This window comes from Marmota marmota, unplaced genomic scaffold (genome assembly GCF_001458135.2).
Source record: "Marmota marmota marmota unplaced genomic scaffold, marMar, whole genome shotgun sequence".
Taxonomy (NCBI): Eukaryota; Metazoa; Chordata; class Mammalia; order Rodentia; family Sciuridae; genus Marmota; species Marmota marmota.
The window spans coordinates 470-15749 of record NW_026011212.1 but is presented as its reverse complement, the minus strand read 5'-3'; the positions used below and the strand labels follow the sequence as shown (position 1 = coordinate 15749).

At 43.1% G+C, this 15280-nt stretch overlaps 1 long non-coding RNA gene and 1 pseudogene across 2 annotated transcripts; one reads left to right on the top strand and one right to left on the bottom strand.

Moving 5' to 3' along the window:
- The first annotated feature begins 254 nt into the window (after positions 1–254).
- LOC125614940 lies at positions 255–11426 on the top strand. Of its 2 annotated transcripts, XR_007345513.1 has the most exons (3): positions 381–925; positions 2449–6914; positions 10872–11426. It is a non-coding gene; the product is annotated as an uncharacterized LOC125614940 (long non-coding RNA). The 2 variants fall into 2 exon arrangements; XR_007345512.1 differs by lacking the exon at positions 10872–11426 and having other exon boundaries at positions 255–925; positions 2449–4519.
- Positions 8336–8909, bottom strand: LOC125614939 (annotated as a pseudogene).
- Positions 11427–15280: the final 3854 nt, after the last annotated feature.

Below are 15280 nucleotides of genomic sequence, written 5' to 3'. Positions count from 1 at the left end.
TTTTTTTTTTGAAGTATGCTGATTTATTTTTAAATTAATTAACTTTAATTAGGTGTATATGACAGCAGAATGCATTGTGATTCATTGTACACAGTTGCAGCACAACTTTTCATTTTTCTGGTGTACATGATGCACCATTTGTGCATTCATACATGGACCTAGGGTAATGATGTCCATCTCATCCCACCGTCTTTCCTGCCTCCATTTCCCCCTCCCCAATCCTCCCTCCCTTTGCCCCATCAAAATGCCTCCATCCACCCCCCTTCTCCAATTATGGATCAGCATCCACTTATCAGAGAGAACATTCAGCCTTTGATTTAAAATAGCTGCAGAGTCCTGCGCTTTCCTTGGCGGCTTGGCGGCTGAGTGGCCGACCAGCCAGCAGGAGGCGCACTGTCCGCCGTGGTCCCTCCCAGCGCCCGCTTCAGCTAACGGAAGCCTGGAGGGCTGGATCCTGCGGGATGGCTGTGCCGCTCAGGTCCCGCTCTGGTCGTTACCTGCGCTGCCCGGGGCACGGCATCCACTCGCCCGGCCTCACGCTCCGCCCGTCGCCGGCAGGTGTGCAAAGCCTGACCGGCCGAGGCTGCCATTTCCGCGGCCTGCGACCCGCGGCAGCTCAAGCTGGTGGCTGAACCAGAACTTCGGGCGCCTCTTTCCCGCTAGGACGCTGCCTGCACCGCGTGCCAGGGCGGCGGGCAGGTGTCCTCCGGGAGGAGCCTCTGGGACCCGCGGCGGGCAGGGATGGCGTGCAGCAACCCGTGTCTTTCTTACCTTTGTCCCTGTGGTGTCCGCTGATGGGGACTGGGTGCCGCGGCCCACCCAGGCCGGCCTGCCGCCCGGAGCGCCCTGGAGCTGGGTAGGGGCGGCGGTTGAGCGCGTGAGTGGATCTGCACCCACCTGCCCGCTGGCGCGTGGTGGGGGCCAGGTGAGTGGTCAGTGAGCATGCGTGGGCTTCAGGTGGTGCGGAGGGAACACCGCGGGCTGTGCCAGTTGTGCCTCCAGGCAGGAGCACCAAAGGATGAACAACAGGCCTTGCTTGGCTGCCTTCAGGTTGATTTCTGTCTGTGCCAGAAATTTCTTCCCTGCTTTGGAAGCTTTCCCTAAGGATGACCACTCACTCTGAAAGCTCCTTTTTCCACTTTTTCCTTTTGTACTTAGGCAAACACTTTGTCATGTGCCATGCTCTGTGATTTGTGTTTCTAAGTTTGATTATTCACTTTCTATAGATCAATTATGAATCTCTCCAATTAGGACTTTAATATTTGTTTTTCTCAAAACTCAGTTTTTGTTTTTGACCTACAAGCAACCATAAACTTAGCATTTAATGCATGCCTTTTTCTTCATTAATTCAGCTAAGAAATATGTATGGAACACCCACTGTGTGCATTGTGCTGGGCACTGTACTGGACACCCTCCATGCATATTTGATTAAGGCATAGGCCTTTGCATCATATGTCCTTTCAGTTTGGTGGAAAAGAGAAGAGAATCAATTGCTCATTATCTTTCTTGCTTGGCATAATCTCAGTCAATACTCTCAAATTTCACTTTTGTTCAAGGATTCTGATTCTTGCAAGAATATTTTAATTTCTTTGGGGAGTTCATTTAGTATCTGAAATTTTGTGTGTATTTTTTGCTGCCTTTCTATAATATGCCTTTACTGGCTTTTTAAAGTGCACATATGTAACTTTTCTGAAGACAAAAATGAGACCTTTACCTATAATGGAGTCGTGTTTGGTTTTCAACACAGTATGCAGTGTGGTTACTGCTGAAGCTGAAAACCTGGTATTCTTTTCAGTAGTGGTAATGTTTTTCTGGCAATTGCCATACTAGGCCCTTCACATTCTTGGAGTATATTGGAACTTTATGAATATAGAAATATTTAACAGGCTTCTGACTTTATCCCATGTAACACTTCAATTGAGAGTCTCTTGTTTTCTTTGTATATACTCATACCCCAAATTCACAATTTAATTTTGAAGTTTATCTTTCATTTGATGTACTTTTCCCCCTCACAAAGAAACCAAGTTTTTGTCAACTCATGAAGCCGATGATACATAAACAACTGTAAAGAGAACCACAAGCTGAGATGTGTTTTCTTTGCTATCTTCATCTAGACACAGTTATGTCTGTCTCCTATCCTACACCACCTTGGCCTTATGATAAAAATTCATAACCCAGCAGAATTACAAACTGTTAAGTCCACAAATAAGTGCCAAGTCCTGTTCAAAGGCATTCTTTCTCACCTGCCTTTACCTGTGCTTTGATTTTGAATAGCTTTTGCTGTTTTGGAGCCTTCATTTCTTAAAAGTTAAAATGGACCAGTAGAGAATAAATACAGCACAAGAGGAGTGATTTCAGTGACTTAGTCACAAACCAACGCAAAATATTTTAATGAATGGGATTCAATTGTCATTTTGTAAATGATTATCTTTCTTCCTTTTCTGGTAGGGTTTTTAGACCCTGAGGAGGAATTGGAGCTAATCCACATTGTGGGAATGGAAACCACCGAACCTGAGCCAGACAGTGCAGTGCAGCCTGCCTCTTGTCCTGATGACCTTTCATGCCAAATGAGACTCTGAGAAGATCACTCCATTGAAGACTGTTCTAAGAAAAAGCAGGATCAGAAGAAATTGGGAACTCAAAGAGGTCTTGAGACCAATATTAAACACTTTGCTAGAATGTGGATCACTTCATGGGGATTTTAGATTTAGAGACCAGAGTGGTGATGAGAGCAGTTTACATGAACGTATGGAAATTAAACCTCTGGAAATTAATCCATCATGTCCAACAGAAGAAAATGATGTATCTGTCCTGATTCCTGTGGGGGACCAAATGCCAGAAGCCCATCTTTCCACTGATGTTCCAGAAAAAGCGGTTCCAATCCAAATCACAGCTTTCCACCAGAAACCACGAGTGAGACAGTGGTCCATTCGACTGCAGGGCACTTCCAAACTGAACTTTTTAAAATATTTATTTATTTGTTCTAATTAGTCATACATGACAGCAGAATTCATTTTGATTCATAGTACACAAATGGAGCACAACTTTTTATTTCTCTGGTTGTACACAAAGTAGAGTCACATCATTCATGTCTTCATATATGTACCTAGGGTAATGATGTCCATTTCATTCCACCATCTTTCCTACCCCCATGCCCCTCCCTTTCCATACCTCCCCTTTGCCCTATCCAAAGTTCATCCATTCCTCCCTTGCCCCCTCCCCCATTATGGATCAGTATCTACTTATCAGAGAAAACATTCACATTCAGTTTCAAGTGATATTCCTACTAGCGCCGACTGCATACACATTGTAATCGATTGATTATATTCCAGGGATTTTCCAAGACAACAGATTTATAATCCAGTACATTTGGACATCAGTGATAAATTGAGTACTGAGCTCTTCCAGGACAAAAGTGAGGAGGCTTCCCTTGACCTTGTGTTTGAGCTGGTAAGTCAGCTACAGTGTCACACTCACAGAGAATGGAATTGAAATTTGCATGGAGTTTCTGCAAGGCACTTGTATTTATGGCAGGAATTGTTTGAAGTATCACACGGTGTTGCTATATCATGTGCAGATCAAGAGCCCAACTGATCAGAAGTGGCAGAGTATTCTATGATTCTCAGGAATATTCAGAAAGATTTTATTGTAACCCAGAAAAAGATAGAATGAGAACGAAGTGTGGGTATGTATTATAACAACTTGTAAAAACTGTTAAATGCTGTAGAGAAAGTAAAAAGGCAAAAGTAAATTAGTTTCAGTAAAAAAAGAAAAAAAATTTATTGAAATAGCCATAATGTTACCCACATTAATAATTTGTAAGTGCACATGTTAGTGGCATTGAATCCTGAAATCTTTGGACATAATCAGCAGCAAGATCATGATATTAACATTTCTCACTGCCACTCATCATTGAGTGTGGAAATTCTCGGTAGAGCATTTAGACAAGAACTATACCAGAGATAGGGGAAGAAATTGCTTTATCTCTACTCTCAGAAATCAGGATCCTATACTTAAATTCCCACAAGATTTCTCAAGAAAACCCAGGGTATTAATAATTAATTTCTGCATAGTTGCTATGAATAAGTTTATATATCAGCAATGACAAATACACAAAGAAATTTAGAAGAGCATTTCCATTTCCAATAGCATTTAAAAAGCAAATTTTACCTAGGGAAATAAGGCTTATATAATTAAATGAATACATTACTGGAAAAAAGGGAAAAGCTCCAAGTAGAGTTTTCTCATAATAGCACAGAATAATGCTTATAGAGAGACAAAGTCACCATGAAACCTGTACAAAAATTCCATAAAATTCAACAAAACTAGAAAACCAATGGCTGAGCAAAGCTGAGGACATACTGGTATGAATGTGGGAGATGTGAGCAAAAAGTAAGTAGGCAGAGAACAACACAGGCTGTACGACCTGAATGAAGAAATACATTACACAAGATCTGGAATGTTGCTACCTGTCCTTTGGTTTTGCATTATACTCAAAAATAAAAGTACTGTGCTGGCACATGAGCTTTCTAAATTTCTTATATATGGATAGGATTTAAACATGAAAATAGACTTAAAAACATAAGTAAATATTGTAGAATTTCAAGCAAAATCAATTTGTAGAAATGGTAAGCATCATTTAGGGAATTTACATACTCCTTCAGGTGCCCTGGGCCTCTCTCAATGCCCAAGAGCAACCCTCGCTGCTGTCCTTCTCCCTGCTCAGTGCATGCCCAAGGAGATAGAAATTATTCTGGAGCAGCTCCAGAGCATGGATGGCCATGGCTTATGGTGGCTGATGGCAAAATTATTGTAGAGCCAAGGCTGCAGATGCAGGTGACTTCAGGGTTTTTCCATGGTGAGATCTCTCCACATTGCCTTCCCCCATCCCTTCCTCCTCCTGTTCCTCTTATTTCCAGAGTGGACCAGGACACCATAGCTCCTCACAAAAGTAGCAGCAGGATTCCTGGCCTATTCCTTGCTTCTCAACCCATAAGCCTTGCATTTCTTCTGGGCTCCCCATGGACCTTTGTTGCTAGCGTCTTTTTTCCTGGGAGTGCCTTGTCCAGCTGAAAAAACCTATTGCTCTTCACTGAGCTCAACCAGAACAAGACTACCAGCAAGCTGTTATGGTCTGGTTGGGATGCCTAGCTGAGCCACTTTGTACCCTAACAGCCTGAGGACATTTCCCTGATCCTTGTTGCCCTCTCCAGTTAGGGACTTGCCTCCTTCAATGGTGCACCTGGCTTCTTCCTACATTTGCAGCCACAGTAGCTGCAGCTGCAGAGACGGCCAGTAACTGGTCTATGTGCCTAGCACCCACTGCTATCTTTCTGGCCTATCTTCAATGGGGACCCTGATTGGCCCCAAGTGTCATCCCACAGTCCCCCATAAGGCAGAAGAAGCAGTGTAGCCAGTGGTTGGGCCAAAGAGCCTGACTTCCCAGGCTAGGCTGAGGTGCACACCTTGGTTCTTCCCCTACTGGCCAAGCCCTTCCATGGCCAGTGGCACAATCCTGGAGGCTAAACTGTGGTGGGAAGCAGGGGCTTTGGCAGCATGAGAGGCAGTGGCAGGTGCACCCTGGCGCCCATGAGCAGCCAGGAGCACAAGTACAGCTCAGTGTCTATGGCATATCTCCTGAACCAGACATACCACTATTACCACCACCAATACTGAGTCCATACTCATTCTACATGAGTGCACCACTGATACCTGCCTAGCCACCTGGAGCCCTACTCCAGTACCTGAGTAACCCAGTGCAGACCTGCTGAGAACCTGGCAGAGAGACCCTAGTGTGTGAATTGTAGCTTCTGTGGACATCCGGAGACACTGGCCATTGCCCATGCAAAGTTTGTGGTAGCTAATCTCATACTAAAAGCCTTTACAACAAAATGAATGGCCTCAGCTGACCCCTTATCAGCCAGAAGCATGTGCCTTCACTATGAAGGCTTAGACTGTCTGTGCCAACTGGCACACCACAACCACCTTATTGTGCAGAAACCTTCAGGGTGAAACTTTATGCAATGCTTTTGGACTCTACTTGAAACTCATGTTGTGCTTTGACCACTTGATATGAAAAAAAGAAGTTTAAACCAGGAAACAAAGTAAATAAGTAAATAAGTCAAAGACTTGCTCTGGTAATAACAATAATTACATTTCTGTGACTCCAACTTCCACCTCTTCTAAGAGGATTGCAGCAAAAATATTTCTTCTCCAACGCATCCAACAGCCTCAGGTGCAGGTGCCCCAGTAATGGCTGGTGCAGGAGGGGCACCAATCCCAGAACAGCAAGCTCAGGTATTCCAGTCAAGATGGGCGGGCTCTACGTAGACATCAATCTGGCCTTGCTTGCTGGTGTCGCATCCTCAGAGCAACAGGATTTCAGGTATGCTCTGGCCCTGGCTTGAGCCCTGCTGCCAGGAGGCAGGGAGAACACCACTGAAGAAGTCCTTGCACCTCTTATGTCTGATTTTGTCTAGTAGCCCCAACAGTGGTGAATGCCAAGAGAACATTGCTCCAACGTGTGATTTCTGTGCCTTTGAGTCTGAAAGAGATGTGTTTCCCCAGGAGGCCTGCTGAAGAGTAAAAGAAGATGAGGCTCCTCTGGAGAAGGGTCCATGCAGCAGGAACGTGGGGAGCTCCATCCACCCAGGGCCACCTCCAGCCAGCCTGCCTCTGGGTTGGCTCCTGCACTGCTTGCAGAAATTGGGACTGGGATCAGGGCCTTTCCTGCTAAGGAAGATGGAGAGAGATCCTTTAAAACAAGGTTTCATGTGTATAACCTCAAGTCTTGTGTTTCTTCTGATTGATTCTGGTTATTCCAGAATTTCTGCGTATCTGTTCCATAAGCAGATTTCACAAGCATTCATGGAGAAGATTATTGAAGGCCACCTTGGACACATCTTAGAAAATGAGTGAGTTCCTGGATCTTTTGTAAAAATTTTTCTCAGTTTTCAAAACTGCATAGATACTCTAACATACACTGTGACTGGTGTTTCTCAAAGTTCATCTTGCCTGACTGATCTGAGGTCAGTTGGAATTTGAACACAGGTAGCAAACAAGATATTTTTCTTCCATGAATACAACATATTTTTAAAGGGTAATTTTCATTGCAGAAATATTTTGCATGTGTTATATCATTTGCATAAGATTTAAGAGTGGTTTTATAAGAATATAAACCTTTTACCTTAATGGTTCTTATAATAATGTAAAAGAAAAATGCTAACTTACACATTGTTATAATTCTTTTATATCTACAGCCTTTTCTATATTCCCAATTGTTTAAGAAGACTATTTTAAGAATAAATCTTCTCTCTGGAAAATTGCCATTTTCCATTTGTTAGGAATTTTTATAGAAGAACACCAATATATGCCCTTTCTTTTACTGTTAAATATGTGCTGGAAAAATTGCAGCAAAACATTGCTACCTAATGAAAAATACTTGTAAATCTTCTAGAATCTGTAAACATGTTGTGCAATCTGTATAGCATGAGTAACCCACAGGTTGGTTTACGTTACATTTTCAAATGGGATGTCATATGGAAAACAATTTCACGAGAGTTTTTAAAATAAAATGAGTATTATTTTTTCTGTCTGGAAAAAATGAAGAGTAATTTTCATAGCAGTCACTTTTTTGTTACTGTGACCCAAATACGTGACAAGAGCAATTTAGAGCAGAAAAAGTCATTTTCATAGTTACAGAAGACTCAGTCCATGGTCAGTTGGTGCCATTGCTCTGGGCCTGAGAAGAGACAGAAGATCATAGTGGAAGGATGCATCAAAGGAAAGCTCCCTAGTACATGGCAGCAGGAAAGCACAGAGAGAGAGATAGAGAGAGAGAGAGAGAGAGAGAGAGAGAGAGAACGAACAAACTCATAGGGAGAAAATATAGCCACTAAGGACATGCCCCCAGTGACCTCTGTCTTCCTGAGTCACATCACCTGCTAGCAGTTACCACATAGTACCTTAGTCATCTCAAATAATTAAGCCATCGGGATTAGTGCCCTGTTAGGACACAGCTCTCATAATCTAATTACTTCACTGTGAGCATTCCTGCATTGTCTCCCATGAGCTTTGGAAAACTTATACCCAAAGCATAACACATTTAATTGCCAAACAGTAAGAATTATTTGCCCCATATCTAAGTAGGTTGATCATCACCAAAACATACAGGGAGAAATTCTGTCCATTTTTAGCCTGGTAAAACTGCTTTCCTATACTCCTTTAGAAGCTCTGTCAGATACATCCAGGACAACAACACTTTGGATAATATTTAAAAACAATTAGGTCTCATCCCAAGTTACACTCCCAAAGCAGTAGCATCAAGCACCATGACTTACTGAATGCAGCAGTCAATCCTATGCTCACTGGAACCTTTGAAGCATGGTTGCATTTTATTTCATGCTTCTCCAAATATGAGAGTTGCTTGCTGTTCAGAGTCCCACACTGCCTTTGTCTTAGGGACGGTGCTGCATCTTCATATTTCACTCCACCATCAATTAATGCTAAAGCACCCAGCACTGGAGCTCTCCCAAGGTTCAAATGCAACAAGCAGTAATGAAACAGCCATGTGGTTCAGGGAAGTTAATTGTTCAAACTTAATGGGTCAACAATGATCTGGCTGGAGGATGGTACAACATCCTCAACAGTGCAATCAAGCACATGGGTGCCTCCTTTCTCCACAAGAAGAGTGTCCTCAGTGCTTACTCTTAGGGTAACTCCACACTTCTTAACTTCCTCTGTAAATTGGTTCAAGCTCACATTGGCTGGATTATGTGTAGTAAGGCATTTTCCTTCTTTCATATGACACTCACAGGAACAAGACAGTTTTTTAGATCCATTGTAAATAAGGTAAAAAGCACTCAAAGGTGCTAAGAATGAAATTGTAATAACTGAATGAAGAAATGATATCCACTGGAGATCCTCAGTGATTACTTATGAAGGTGGGCATGAGGGTACATGAAATGAAGCTCCTCTCAAGAAGCAGCAATTCTGCAGTCCAGGGACACTGAGGCAATAGTAAGGAGGAGCAGGCACTGAGGTTCACCCTGTCCAGGCTAGAACTCCTGTGACATGCTCTGTGGGTTCAGTTTGACCCTTCCACATCCAGGTGAAATACTTTTTTGGGTCATCCTGTTAGAGTAGAGATGAATTTCTACAGTTCATTTACTTGCAGAGATGTCATTATTTGCCTGGCAATAATGTCCACTGACTTTGAGGCACCCATAAACGTGTGAGGAACTGAGGAATAGGTTTGCCCCTTGAAGACTGTGACATCCTCATGCAGTGGTTTCCTAGGGGAGACCACACAGGTGGTGTTGGTGTTGGTGGCTGCAAGGCAGGGGTGGCTGTATTGTTACTGGGCAGTGGCAGCAGTGATGCAGGTCACAGTGGGGCACTAGATTGCCATGCAGTAAGCAGACCCTGGAAAGTGCCTCCCAGAGAAGGCCCTCAGCCAAGGAGCCAATACGCATGCCAAGTCCAAAATTGTGCCTTTAGAAGTTTTTGTTAGTTATAAGTTACATGAGCCAGGCAGGGTGGGGTGCATAGCTATTATCCTGCTATTTGTGAGGCTAAGGGAGGAGGAGAATAAGTCTGAGGCCAACTGAAGGCAATTTAGCAAGAATGTGTCTCAAAATAAATAATAAAAAGGGCCAGGGATAAAGAATCCTGGTAAAGTGTCCCTATGTTCAATCCTCAGTTTTGAAAAAGTAAAAAATAATTTTGGGCATGTTGTTACATGCATTTAATCCCAGCTACTTGGGAAACAAGCAGGAGGATTTTGCGAGTTTGAAGTCAGGCTTGGGAATTTAGTAATCAGCAAGATATTGTCTCAAATAAGAAAAAGGCTGTGTATGTACTTCACAGGAAGTTGGTAAGTTTCTAATACAACAAATACTGTCAGGCTGCTCACTAATGTCATCCTGAATCACACACTCAGAGTGGTTGGCAGAGAGTGTGACATGCATTTCAGGAGCTACAGAGATCCCAATCTCCTATTTGCATCCATGATTGTTGCTAGGGATCCCATGTGCATGGTGAGATTACAATACCTTCATTGCTTCTGACATGGATGTCACCAGGTGATATCTGTGCACATGTATTAGCACAGATTGAGAGTCTCCAGGAGCAGACTGGAGACTTCCTCCACTTCAGCTCAAAGCACAGTGACCATCTGTGACTTTTTTCCAAATACAACATTAAATCTCTGAAAACAGGAAGATGCTCTGATGGTGTTTTCCTGGTAAAAACAACATTGCAACACAATAGCTCTGTACACAAAAAGGCCTGGATTTTTTTTAAACGAATGGTCAATAAACTTATGGAAACTCCTTTCCATGTGCATTTGACCTCAAACAAGTACTGGGTAAACTCTTCCAAGAAGCATGCAGATGTCCTGTCTGCCTTGAATATCTTAAAAATCCCATGTGCCTGAAGTGTGGATGCATCTACTGCCTCTATCTGTTGGATTCCCTGCAGAAGGATTTTGGTGGGGAGGTATTCTGGTGCCTCCTGTGCCCTGTGATCTCTAGGAATAAGGATGTCATTGCCAGTCTGCAGTTAGAAAAGCTGGTTTCCAAGATGGAGGAAAGGGAAGCCCAACTTCCAACAAGTGCAAGTTGTTCTACACGTGAACCCAACAATGCAGAATTTCCAAGGTGATGCATTTGTATACCCTGCCATCTCGTCCCCACAAGACCAAGAAAATCACCTGTGCATTTGGCTGTGTATTCCATATGGAAACTAGATGTAGCCTGGCTCCTGAAATTTTGATGTTGCTGTGACATTGATGGATCTCAGTCCTGATAACATGTAATATCACTTTGTGATCTTGACCATAAATGCTGATGTCTTTGTATTGGCTTACGAAGGGGATTCTCCACACTTGGTGTGCTGAGATTCCCTGGAGTGGTTGGTAGGGAGAAGAGTCTAAAGTGGTTGAGTTCATCCAGGATACTGCAGCTGTGGACCACACTTGAGAAGCAAACACAGAGCCACTGAATCAGAACTTCTTTGTGGATGAGACATCCAAGAGTCTAACATGAAACTCTTTCAGTACCTACAGAATCACCAGTGTGGCCTGGAATTTGTTTCTTGAATATATCATCTGACTTGGGACTTTGCAGTGAAAGTTTAGAATAGGGCTCTATCTCCCCTGTGTGCTGAGCTCTATTTCCTTTTCATAGTGACTGTGACCTGGATGTTGACAAGTCTACACATGAAAAAGCTCAATTTCTAAAGCAGGCACTGGAAACGATTAGCATCAATAACTTATAGTGAAATCACACAATAATAACAATACTCTATAATAAAATTAATCTGAATGTAGACTTTCTATCTGAGAATAAGACAAGCAATATTTTTGTAGCTCTGCTGATCACAGGTAACTGAAGCCTTGGAAAGCAAAGCTGTGGGGAAGGGGGACCTGCTATATGTTTCTCATTCTTGCCTTGTATTCCAGGTGCAACACAGTACATACATAATATTCCTGTGATGTAAATATGAAACAGGCCAGTTGGCTCATCCCAAGGAATCTTTTTACTAATAAGCTATTTATTCGGATGGTGTGCCCTGGAGTCAACCTTGCTGCAGTGGGACTGGGTGTTCAACCTGAAGTTAGGGGTTTCTGGGTGTTTTGGGCCCAGGCATGGTGTAAAAGTAAGATGGACCATGGCTTGAAACAAGGTTATTCACAGGGTTAGTTCCCCTGGGCACCATGGAGGTACTCTGGTGATGGGGCTCCCAAGAGTTCAGGGCCACAAATCCCTTAGAGCAAGGTGTAGTTTACTGGGGCCCTCTTCTGTCTGCTGTGATGCTCAGGGATCCAAAGCTGGAGTCAGATCAGGCTCTGCCTCTCTCTACAAGATGCCCATGGGTCCTGAAGAACCAGGAAACAAGGAGGTAGTGTGGAACTTCGGGAAGTCTAGGCTAATGTGGTTAGAACTTGGGCTGTAAAGTATGTGGGCTGAATCACCAGAGGTGGTAGGGGTAACAGAGGGAATACAGGTGGCATGGCAGTAGAGGGAAGCTGGGTATTACCATGGGTACCCAAGGTGTAATTTGTGTGTAATTAGTCCCCAGGCTGAGTGTGACTTCCTGTGCCTGGCTGGCTGGCCTGGAGCGGAATTTGAGATCACGGCTAGAGCCAGTTCATTTTGCAAGTAGCTCAGCCCTTTCTATCCAAAACAGACATAAATGAGTAGATAATGAAAACATTTGTTAGAGACTTTATTGGGGCCTCTGCTGCTGCAAAAGTGTGCAGTACAACAGATGGAGGCATCAGACTGGCCCAATAAGAATGAAAGTAATTGTTCATATATAGACAAAAGAGCGGCTGCCTGAATGTAGCCATCACCTGCCTGCTGAACCACATTTGCACTCTCATGGCAGTCTGCATGGGATTATTGGGTTTCCCCATCTTTGCTATCGGGTATGGGACTGGTATTCCTGAAAGAAAAAGTGGAGACATCAGAAGTACGTCCACTCTGGGTAGCCACAGGTGGAGTACTTGGGGCCTAGCAAACCTCCTCAGAGCCCATGACTGTTGCAGTGGTCAAGCAGAGCCCTCTGGTAAACCAAGACATGTGCAGGGAATGAATCATGGTCTAGTGGAAGCAGCAGTTGGCAGTGTGGTGGGACATGGTTTCCATAAACATCCTAGATCCAACAGTCTCTTTTGAGCAAGGGTCTCATCAGGGATGCACGAGTGGCAGCAATTGCCACAACCCATCCATACTAGGGATCCACAGGGGTGACAACAGCTGGTTTGACTACTTGGCTGTGCAATAGGGTGATTGTTGACTATCAGTTGAGCATGTGGACCACTGTATCTGACTGTTGAACAGTTGGGAACATGTTGTTGCAGTGACCAAAACAGATACCCATCTCTTTCTTTCCCATCTTTCCTGAGGGACAGGGGCTTCTTCCCTGTATTTCAGGCACTGTGACCCTACCTCTCATCCTTAGCCTGCCTCCTTGCTTTTGTCCTCTGAAGAAGGAGCATATTTGTCACTGCAGCACAGCATCCAACAGAGGTCACAATCTGGCAGTGATGGCAGTGATGAAGCAGGCATTAGGGACACAAGACTACCATGCCCTGTATGGCCCCTAGGAGAGCACATCCTTTTACTGGTCCACAGTGGAAGTAACCAATGTGAGTGTCAAAGATGGAATTGTGTCTTATCCAGTTTTTCTTCTTTATTAAACACATGGAGGCTGAACTCTTTTTGTATTTGGATATGGAAGGACCACGGAATCCAGCAAATATCAAACACCAAATCATCAATTGCGAAATGAAACTGTTTATCAAATCACATTCCATTAGGTTGTCCTCCTACAGTTCTACTCCAAGGACCATGCTCATTGCTCTCAGGCTGGAATCTTCTCATCATAGGACAATCCACATTTGAATAAGTCCAATATCAGGTGTTATAATTTTGGAATGAGGTGTCCCCTAGACGCTCCTGTGTGAGACAATATGAGAAAGTTTTATGTAAATGGATTGGGGTATGAGAGCCTTAACTTAATCTGTTCCTTAATCCACAGATATGGATTATCTGGGGGTAACTGTAGGCAGGTAGCAGGTGGTTAGAAGAAGTAGGTAACTGGAAGAATGACTTTGGTTGCTTATATCTTCTGATTGGTGTGCTTGTGCTCTCTCGGCTTCCTGGTGGCCATGTTCTGAACTTGGTACTTCCACCACACACTTCTGTTATGATGTTATGCCCCTTCTTTGTTCCAGAGTTATGGAGTCAGCTGTCTGTGAACTGACCTCTGACTCTGTGAGCCAAATAAACATCTCCTCCTCTAATGGTTCTTGTCAGGTCATTTGATGATTAAAAAAAATGGAAAAAAATAGCTGACTAGAACAGAAATTGGTACAAAGAGATGAATTCCTTGTTGTGACGAGTCAGACCATATTGTTCATGAATTTCTGGCAACTGTTGTTATTTGAGGTAAGAATTTTGAAACTTTTAGAGATGCAAGGTGGAAAAAAAAATTGAACATTGCAAGTGGAATTTATTGTGTGACTCTGGTGGAGGCTCAGAAGACCAGAATGGTGATAGTATTGTCCATGGGAAAGGCTGTGCTCCTGAGATTGCAGCAGAGGAGGACACCATTGCAAATGCAAACAGAGGCCATTCATGCTACATTCTGGCATAGAGATTATATACATTTTGCACATGTTCTGTCACTGTTTGTGTGGCTGAATTTAGAGGTGATGCACTCATTACTCTGCTGGAGGAAATTTCAAGGCAGCCCAGCATTCAGTCTGTGGTGTGGATATTGCTAGCAGCTTTTCTCCAGATTTACTCTGATAATGAGGAGTAGAAATGAGAGGGTGAATGAAGTTTGGAAAGAAAAGTCAGAGTAAAACTGGGTCTCAGGAAGATGTGGTTGTTAAAGAATTACAGTCACTACAGAGATGCTAAACAGTTTACTCTGAGACACTAGGAGATATGGCTTGGGAACATCTCAGGAACTTGCAAGACCACCCAGGCCACTGCTCCACTGCTCTAGGACAAGGGCTTGAATTCCACTCAATGCCTTTGTCCTGTAGATTTTGGATTTCTTTCTCTGGCTTGTACTTTTGACAATTTGAGGATCATATACCATGGTGAATATCTCTTCAGGCAATGCCTATTTGGGGTCCCATAAGCTTCCTTTACATGGATGCCCACATCTTCCTATGATTCGGAGAGTTTTTTTCTATGACTTCAATGAACGGGCTTTCTATGTCCTCAACTTGACTCTCCTCATATTCAGGTGCTCTGAAGTGTGGACATCTGTGCATTTAATGGTATTCTAAGAGGCTCAAATACTTCCTTCATGTTTTCTATTTTGTTTCTCTTTTTCATCTTAAGAGCTCTGCTTCAAGGTCTGATATTTTTTGTTTTGTTTCATGTACTCTGTTGTTGGGGATTTCTAATGCATTTGTGTGTGTCAGTTCTGATCAACCCTGTGCATGCCCTCTATGCCAGAGAGGTTTTTTTAAGGATATATTAATATGAATTTTGAGATTATTAGGCTGTATGATAAGCAAGTTTTATATGTTAACATTTAAAATGTCTTTTGGAAATAATCCCAGTTTGATCTGTGCTACATGGTTTTATAGAATACCTTTTAGATATTTGTACTCATGTGTGGTAAATTTTTGTGCCATATGCTGAAAGCCAATGTCCATGAGTAATTGAACTGCAGTCAGGGGGAGAATTTATTGTAATTGAGAATCATTCATAATAGATCAGTGGATGAGAATAGATACTTTTAGAGTCAAACT